This window comes from Triticum urartu, chromosome 7 (genome assembly GCF_003073215.2).
Source record: "Triticum urartu cultivar G1812 chromosome 7, Tu2.1, whole genome shotgun sequence".
In the NCBI taxonomy this organism is placed as follows: Eukaryota; Viridiplantae; Streptophyta; class Magnoliopsida; order Poales; family Poaceae; genus Triticum; species Triticum urartu.
The window spans coordinates 428,232,658-428,241,139 of NC_053028.1; the positions used below are offsets into that span (position 1 = coordinate 428,232,658).

At 40.5% G+C, this 8,482-nt stretch overlaps 1 long non-coding RNA gene across 15 annotated transcripts; it reads left to right on the forward strand.

Annotated features, from left to right (window-relative positions):
* Window positions 1-312: 312 nt before the first annotated feature.
* LOC125525825 lies at window positions 313-6,955 on the forward strand. Of its 15 annotated transcripts, none has more exons than XR_007291440.1 (15): window positions 313-809; window positions 939-1,043; window positions 1,117-1,185; window positions 1,296-1,417; window positions 1,745-1,812; window positions 1,914-2,068; window positions 2,158-2,248; window positions 2,885-3,035; window positions 3,160-3,271; window positions 3,676-3,742; window positions 3,815-3,864; window positions 3,942-4,002; window positions 4,797-4,955; window positions 5,784-5,868; window positions 6,647-6,955. It is a non-coding gene; the product is annotated as an uncharacterized LOC125525825 (long non-coding RNA). The 15 variants fall into 15 exon arrangements; XR_007291436.1 differs by having other exon boundaries at window positions 1,117-1,163; window positions 3,140-3,271; XR_007291431.1 differs by having other exon boundaries at window positions 1,117-1,163; window positions 3,673-3,742.
* Window positions 6,956-8,482: the final 1,527 nt, after the last annotated feature.

The following is an 8,482-nucleotide window of genomic DNA, read 5'->3' on the forward strand; positions in this document are numbered from 1 at the left end:
TCCAAATCATCCTTACTGAAGCAACTCAGAACAAGCATGGATCTCACTGTAGTATCATGATTACATGGCATTTAAAACTATAATGAAGCTACCCAACTCACCTCCACAAGGCTCCCCCGATTGGAGCTTCGTCGGCCGTTCGATCTGCCTTTCTGGCGCGCCTGAGCCGTTGGATCTTCACAACAGTTAAAATCAATTTTCATCTCATGGTGGTTTTTGTTGTCCAATGACTGGTGGGCTCGCGCGTTGGTTGGCTGGGTTGCCCGTTTGCAGGTGCAGGTGGTTTTGCCCAATCAGCTCGGCGCGCCCGCACCCAATCACCCGCGTCTCGCCCCACTCCCACCCCAGCCGCCAAAGGAACCCTAGCCCTCTTTCTCTTTCCCCTCGATCCCCACGAGCCGCCGCACCCCTCCTCGATCCCCACCATCCTCTCCTCGCCAGTAGCTGCCGGCCGACCTCGTCTCTCCACTCGCCTCCTCCTCTCCTCTATCATGTCGTCGTCGATCCCACCGCCAGCCTTCTCCTCTGCTTGCCTCCTCCTGTCCTCTTCCATGTCACCGTCGATCCAGATTGGACGTAGGTCGTCTTCGCGGTGCGGGTGAGGATGTAGGGGAGGTGTAGGATGCGGACGACAAGGGAAGGAGGAGGCCGGCGAGGAAGGCAAGCAACAGCGGGGAAGGAGAAGGTGAGCGATCCTAGCATGGGGAAGGGGCAGGGTGAGGCCTCGCGCACCTGCCGGCGGCCGGCAGGTCGACTTGTTGCGCCACCGCGTTGTCACCTCCTCTGCACCATGTGAGGCGCCACCCATGGTAGTATCTTCCCTGAGTCTTCCTTCTCTGATTTCTAACTTTATGCTTTGATCTATTGTATTGACATAAATTGTGAGGTCGACTGTTACACCATGGTATGTGTAGTGCTAACGGTTTCCTGCTGGGCAGCTGCAGGCCTGCAACATTTATAGAGGAGGATTGCAGGTGTCGATACAATGGAGCAATTTCTGGCTTTGTAGTTGGAGCATAGCCTCGATTATGCATGATTTTGGGGTAAGTTCCTGGTGGTCCTATCTCGGATCAATTCCTTTGCTTTCCTGCTAACCTTCTTTTCCTTCTTCATCAGGTTTTGCTCTCTCCCTGTGTGCTACACATTTCTGCTCTCCCCAGTAGGTACAGTTAGTATGAAATAGGAGTAATACATCCTGGACCCAGCTCTCCATTATTAGAATTTGGTTGCTACTTCTTGCTGATCAGTTACAAAGTATTAATTCAAGTAATTTGTTATGTATAATTTGTCAAAAGCAATTGGATGTTAATCTGCTATGGGCAGCGGCGGTGCATCAAGGTGCAAGGCAGCAGCGGCATGTTCATAGTATGCTAAAGGATGAACTCCTACTTTTTCTGATGCTAGCTCATTGCTGCAGGTTAGCTGCCACCTTCTCCCCCATATGTTAGCATTGTGCTTTGCAAACTGAATATTTTAGCATATTGTTTCAACCAAACATGATGTGATATTTTAGACTAACTAAATAACCTCTAGAATTTTGATCCTGATTAGTATATAGACATTGGCCATTGGCCATATTTGTTACAAAAAAAGTGATGTGATATGCATATGCATTTGCAACTCTTGAGCTTTTAAAAAAAGAGTTGATATGTGACCCTCCCTTTGCTACTGTAATATAGAAGTAACGTCAAAAAACTCATGTTGGGTGCCAACTGATGTATCTCATTGCTTACATATATACCAGCCTGCTTACATCTCCCAAGATATCCTCTTGGTCAAGGCAATTGCACATGATGAAGCCACTCATTTTAGGTCAGTCCATGGCATATGTGTCTACTTCCTTTAGATGATTCTTCTATGCGACGGTTGAAAAATATAAGGTTTGTCGTGTGATATTGCTTTCTTTGGTGTAGTGGTATACCACACTCTGAGCAATAGGACCAAAAACAGGAAGATAAATTTTCACAATTCGATTCTTCATATTTTCCAGAAGTACGGCCACCTTCTGCACAGTGCCCTTGCATTGGTGTTCTTATCAAATAAGTTTCTTTCCGTAGAATTTGTTCAGGTCTTGTCTCGCTCACACCTCAAAATGCGAGTTTGGGAGCGCGGTGCTGGCATAACTGATATCCCCCTTGATCTTTGTTAAATTTGTAGGATATGCATTGTGCTTAAACATGAGTGCTCGCTCGCCGAACGTTGGCCCTCGGATGAATTCGGCGCTTGAATCGAGCTGACGAGCCCCATGGTTGGTTTCTCCTCCTACCTTCAGATCCACTCTTGCTCATTCTCCTTCTGCCCCCATATTTGGCTTCTCCTTTAACTCCAAATCCACTCTTGCTCATTCTCCTCTTGACACATGTGTTGCATTGTCACCTTAGTTCTAGGCAGTGATTACTAGAAAGCATTATCACGTTTGAGTGCATTTTCATACTTTCTGAAGCATTTTAATTTTATGGATATGGGCATTCAGTTGAGAACTGAGAACAATTTTGTTGCACTTCTTCAGATGATAATTTTATCGGTTATAGTTAGTTAGTTACAATTACTAGAAGTAGCAAAGGTCTGGGTTATATTAGAGCTTGAGTTGGGAGCTATGCCTTTTTACATTCCAGATTATGCAAAGAGATTGCCATGTTTTTTTTCTGTTTCGGTTTAGTATATTCCCTTATATGTCCAGTTTGTTTTCCGTAGAACAAAATATAAATGTTCATGTTGTAATGGATGGATATGAATTGATGCCATCGTCATGTCATGTAAATTAATTGCAGAGCAGATCTATATTTTTGTTGGCACTAAAAGTGAAACCGAATTTGGGACCAAAACTTTTCAAATAGCTCTGAATATAAATTGTGACCTTGTCCTGTTTGGGGTGGAGCTGCAGGGGGTGAGAGGTGGATAACAATACGAGAAGGAGCATGCCATGGAGGAGTGCAAGCAGCGGCACTCCTCCGCAATGGGGTATGGCTGCAGGGGAGGGGACGCAGCCAACGACAGGAAGAAGAAGCAGGTCGTCGAGGACTACAAGCAGCAGGGTAAGATGTGTATATTTTCAAACGATCTTGACTGTTTTGCAACATGTATTGCATTTCCAAGGATGATCGTTTTGCTTATTTATTATTTGTTATGTTCTCTGAAGATTATTTTTGGCCCATACAGTTTCCTTTGACTGGAAGTCTGAAACTGAAGATAGGGCATATTGTTTTGGTTCTGAGTGGCTGGAGATATTGTTGCTTGATGTCCCTAGAGCACTCGGACCCTTCCAAGATAGGTGAGCTTGATTTCTTCTGAACTCTTGCACCACAGTACATGAAAAGGAATATGTCTGCCTATCAGCACCATTTCTTGAGGAGGATTGTTGTTTCCCCTTTATTTTGGCACACCTTTCATGTGTTGGAGTTTTTCTAGGTAACTTTACATACTAGGCATCAGTGCACTTTTAGATAGTACATTAGCCCCGATGGTGCTATCTTTAATATCTATTTTTGCGCTTTTCAAATTTTCTACTACGCTATTTATCATGTTCAGGGATTATGACTTTACACATGTAATGCTGATTTGAAAACTTCCCTTGATTTGTTCCTCAAATGTTCTGAGAGTGTTGCGTATTAGGAAACCTCTTGGATAGTTAAGGTGTTGTGTGAGCTGACTAATATAAAGTTATATTTCCAGCAGAAGATCTTTGGGATTGACGTTCTGATGAGAAAGTAGCATACGGATGGATTGACATGAACTATTCAGTGTAGGTTCAAACAATTCATTCATTCATTGCAGGTTCAGCATGTCTCATTATGTCTTTTTGCTTCATATTCAGGGTTGAACTGCGCTATATTTCTTTCATTGAGGCGAGGGTGATTCCAGTAGGTGAGGTGCATTTTAGACATCCGGATGTCTTGCTATGTTCAGGTGGTACCATGTCTAAATTAAGATTTCCCTTGCAGATTTTGCTTGGCGTACTCGCCTTTTTTATTGAAGTTGGGTGTCCGTCTTCTCTGCGGCAAGGTGAGCTTATCCAATTTACTTTGTTCAATCCAGAGTCAAGATTCATATCCCCTTCACTGTCATTTCATTTGTGAGAATTTATTCCATTGATCCATGTTGTCGGCATCCTGACAATTTATCTTCTTCTGCTGATCACAATTGCTTCTGAACACACCGACCCATCTCATTGAGGAAATTCCCCTGCTCTGCTTAATTAAAATTAATGTGAAATATGTTTCTACCAAAACTAATTACAATTTATTCTTTTTAGTTTTTACTGATTTTCACTATGAAATATTGGGGCCCGAGTAGTTCAGTTCAATTCCCGGTGGATATGGCACACACATGTATCATCGCTATTATCGTAATTGATACCAACACCTTGACTGAATCGCATAGAGTAGACTGCCCTGATAATTCTTGCACAGCTAAGCTATCTGTAACATAGAATAGACTGTGAGCATGCCCTGGGGACCTGTCTAAATAATTCCTGTACACATGGACGCTGGGTATGTTTGTAATCGCCCAAGAAATTAGCAGCTGGAGATTATTTGTTGAAAAATCTAACGGTGTTTCATTATCATCAGCTGCTATTTCAGTAGTTCTAAAATGTTCTGCAAGATAATGTATAATGAATACATAGCTATGTTCATGTATGTATAGCTTTGCATAATAATGTTTTGTATGGCAAAGGTTCATATGGTTGGAAGGGAAATTAGTAGCTGCACCTTGGTACCTGCAAATAATTTGTTTTACAGTGTCCCTTGATGGTTCTCCACTTCAGACACTAAAGGTACCGATGGTGCTTTGTTTAGGATCTAGGGAGTCAGATTGCGGATTACATGTAGTGGGGAAGTAGAGAGGGGGACGAGGAAGAGGACACCGTCGGTGGCGTGCTATATCTCACTAGGCGACAATGTTGAGAGGGTGCCTGGCATCAAGAACCCGACATGCTTTTCCGAGTGTTCGTTGAGGTGAGCCACCTGGGCCAGTCTATGGGTTGAGGTGGTTTGATAATCCTGGATTGTTCCTCTTTTTCCTGCGTTTTTTCAAGAAATGACTTTATTTATTGGAAAATGGCAATATCGTTTACAAGTATACATGAAACAAACTATTTTTCCTACACCTCTTTGTTCTGTGTAATGGTGCTCTTGGTTGAGTGTGCTGACGAAAGAGATTCCATGCTACAGGCTAGGTAGCTTCTCAGTAACTCTTTGTGATTTACTTGCAATGTTATACTTTGCAAAATTGTTCCTTGCAATCCTAAAATGGTTTCTCAAAACATGGGAAAATTTACATTCTAAAAATTGTAGGCACACTGAGTGAAGCATATATATAAATTCTATTATAACAGAGGTCAGGTATATATATGCGAATTGTTATAATATGATTTTATTAGAATAGAGGTCAGGTACTACCATGACGTAAGGAGGGAGTGACACCAAGTTTTTTATATATTGTGATTTCAGTTTTCATCAATGTCGCTATTATTGTTATTATCTCTTTGTAGCTTCATATAAAATCAGTACTGACATGGTCATTTTACAGTGTAAAAATGGTAGGTGGTAGAATCATAACCTGTGACTGAGTGCCTTAAGAAGTTCTTTTCATTATTGTTAATTAATATAATGTTTAGGGCCAGTTTATATGCGTCGTCGAAAAATATGAGTAAAATCAGTGAATATTTTGCATTGCCTTGGTGTTTGGTGTGTCTATTGCATAATCACTTTCTTTTTTGCTTCTCTTTCCAAGCAAGGACCAGGCTGGGAACATATGTTTATAATGAAGTTCTTTCATTGCAGATCTATGCTGTCGCGGCAACACAGGCCAATACACATTCAGGAAATATGTCACCAACTTCCCCAAGGTCCCGCATCGTCTACTCAGGTTAATTCTCGGTCTACAACCTCCAAAACCTGCAATTCTATTTTTAAAAATGCTTAAGTGCCCATTGCTCTAAGCGTCAGCCTATCGTTTTGCTTATGCTTCATGATTTCCTGAACATTGATTTCTATTAAACTTGTTTTTTAAGTTTTCATGCTGATTACTGATTGTGGGAGCTGAATTGTGCTCCGGTGGAAGTGTTAGAGTGTAGCATTTTTGTAAGCAGAATCTATATCCATTCCTATTGGGAACATACCCATGTAGGTTTTTGTAAGAATCTTGTAGGAGCATGCTACTAGGACTTATGTAGATTGGCTATTCTAGACATTGGCATGAGAATGGTCTGCATCCTATATATGGTCTTAGTGTGTCTAAAAAAGCGCGTGTTAAATAACTGTCAGCACAACGGTTTCTAACCAATAGAAAGTTACTCCTGTTGGTATATATGAGGCAATGTCTATTTTTTTTAGAATAATGGTTTTATTAATTGGATGATTATCACTTTCATGGTGCGCCTACTTTCAGATATGTAAAATCCAGGACTCTTATGTAATGTGCCTTCAATATCTATTCAACAGTTGAATAGCAACATCAAATCATTCTCTCGAACTTATCATATCATGCTCTCTAACTTCTTGACATTTAATTTCAATTAAACAAATCTTGTTCATAGCGAAAAATATATTTTATAGAAAAGCAGCCCTTTATTCTGTTTATTACCTCTAGCTACTTCTACTGTAGTCCTTGCTTAATACTGATGTTTGTCTTGTGATTGATTCAGGATATTCTGTGCCCCAAGCCCTACAGAATAATGCCCAGTCTAATTTCAGCAGTGGGCATGACAGCCTCAAACTTCTCTCTTCAATATTGAAGAAGCGGCTTACTCAGATCAATGGGCATGCACTTAGAAAAATAGCTAAAGAGTACGAGATATTCCTAGTGTAAATAAAGGGCATGCTGTGCTCATAAGTTAGACAGAAGCAAAATGTTATTTATTATGCTCTTGTTGTATCCTCGGACATTTTCTTCCACCTACCTTGAATATCTACTTTCCCACCGTCGTACAGAAACTGATGTTATTATTTGTGCATACTCTTTGTCTTAAGTGGGCTTTCTTTTAAAAAAGCATGCCTTTATATTACCCAAATAACATAACAAATTATGCATCCTCAAGTATATATTTTAAGAGATGAGTCTTAATTTTTCATATAAATGGGTTACAAATTGTATGGATTCAAATTGGACTCCGTCATTTGGTGCAACTAAATCTATGCATGCAGAGAAATCCGAGGTAATAGGAAGGGAGAAATCTCACCAGTTTCAGTCGCAGAGTTTCACTAGGTAGCATATGGGCCTTTTGGATACCTGTGCTTCCATATGCGACAGAAGTTATTCTTTTGATGCACATGCAAAATAAAAGTTTTTTTAGAAACACTGCTAAAAGACCCTCCTTAGTAGGTTTATAGATGCCGTAAAAATATTTATTTTCATACATTAAACTCGAAATTCTTAGCGTGTACTAGAAAAAATAAACGTGTTTACAACATGGCATGATTTAAACTTGGGCTTTCTGCTACCAAAATAAAATGTGCATATGCATCCAGTTGTGAACAACAAACACCATTTTTTCTGTTAAGGAAAATTATATTTATTGCTACGCGTGCTTGACCACAGCTAAACCAACTGAACATAGATTTAATTTTAAATAGGGCTTTCTCCTACCGAACTAAGATGTGTATTTACATTGTTTGTCCCTACTAAAGGAAACTAACTAATGCCTTTTTTTATCGCAAGCATTTTGACATCCACAACTAAACCACAATTTTGCATCGCCGAGTTGTGGTTTGTATGCTTAAAATACCTTTTTAACTGAGCTTGAAAATTCTTATGTGTAGTGATATTGTACCTAACACTTTGTAAAGAACAAATGAAACACTTTTCAAATAACTCTTAAGTCTAAATCGACACCTTGTGCCATTTGACATGATAATCGTAAGTGGTTGCTAAAGAGTTTGAATTGGTAAAGTGGTTGCATCCGCTGTTTCAAGTCTGGACTATTCCTCCATGCTAAAACCTAATTTAATTTTCAAAACACTTCGTGTTTGAAATGGACATTGTGCTATATGGCGTAATGAGCCATTTGTGTTACCATGCATGCTGAGTAATCCGAAATAATAGGAAAGGAAAAACATCACCAGTTGAGTACGCTTCTCCCGCACAAAGGAGGAACCGAGGAAGAAAAGAAATACACAGGCACGATGGATGCAGGCGCTGCTGCTTCATATTCTACTCCGGACGGGCCACACAAAGAATTGTTCCTGGACCGGGCTAGGTATCCGAACGGCCCACACAAAGAATTGTTTCTGGACTAAGCTAGGTAGCATATGAGCCTTTCAAATACCCATGCCTCCATATGCACAACACAGAGAGGGTTTTTCTTTTCGTGCACATGGAAAATAAAAGTTTAGTGCAAACACTGCTAAGATAATGCATCCTTAATTGGTCTATATAGTATGACTTAACATATAGGCTTTCTACTACCAACATCGAATATGTTCTTGCAAAATGAAACTATTTTCATCGACAACATGTCTTTAGCGGGTCTCTGCGCTATTTG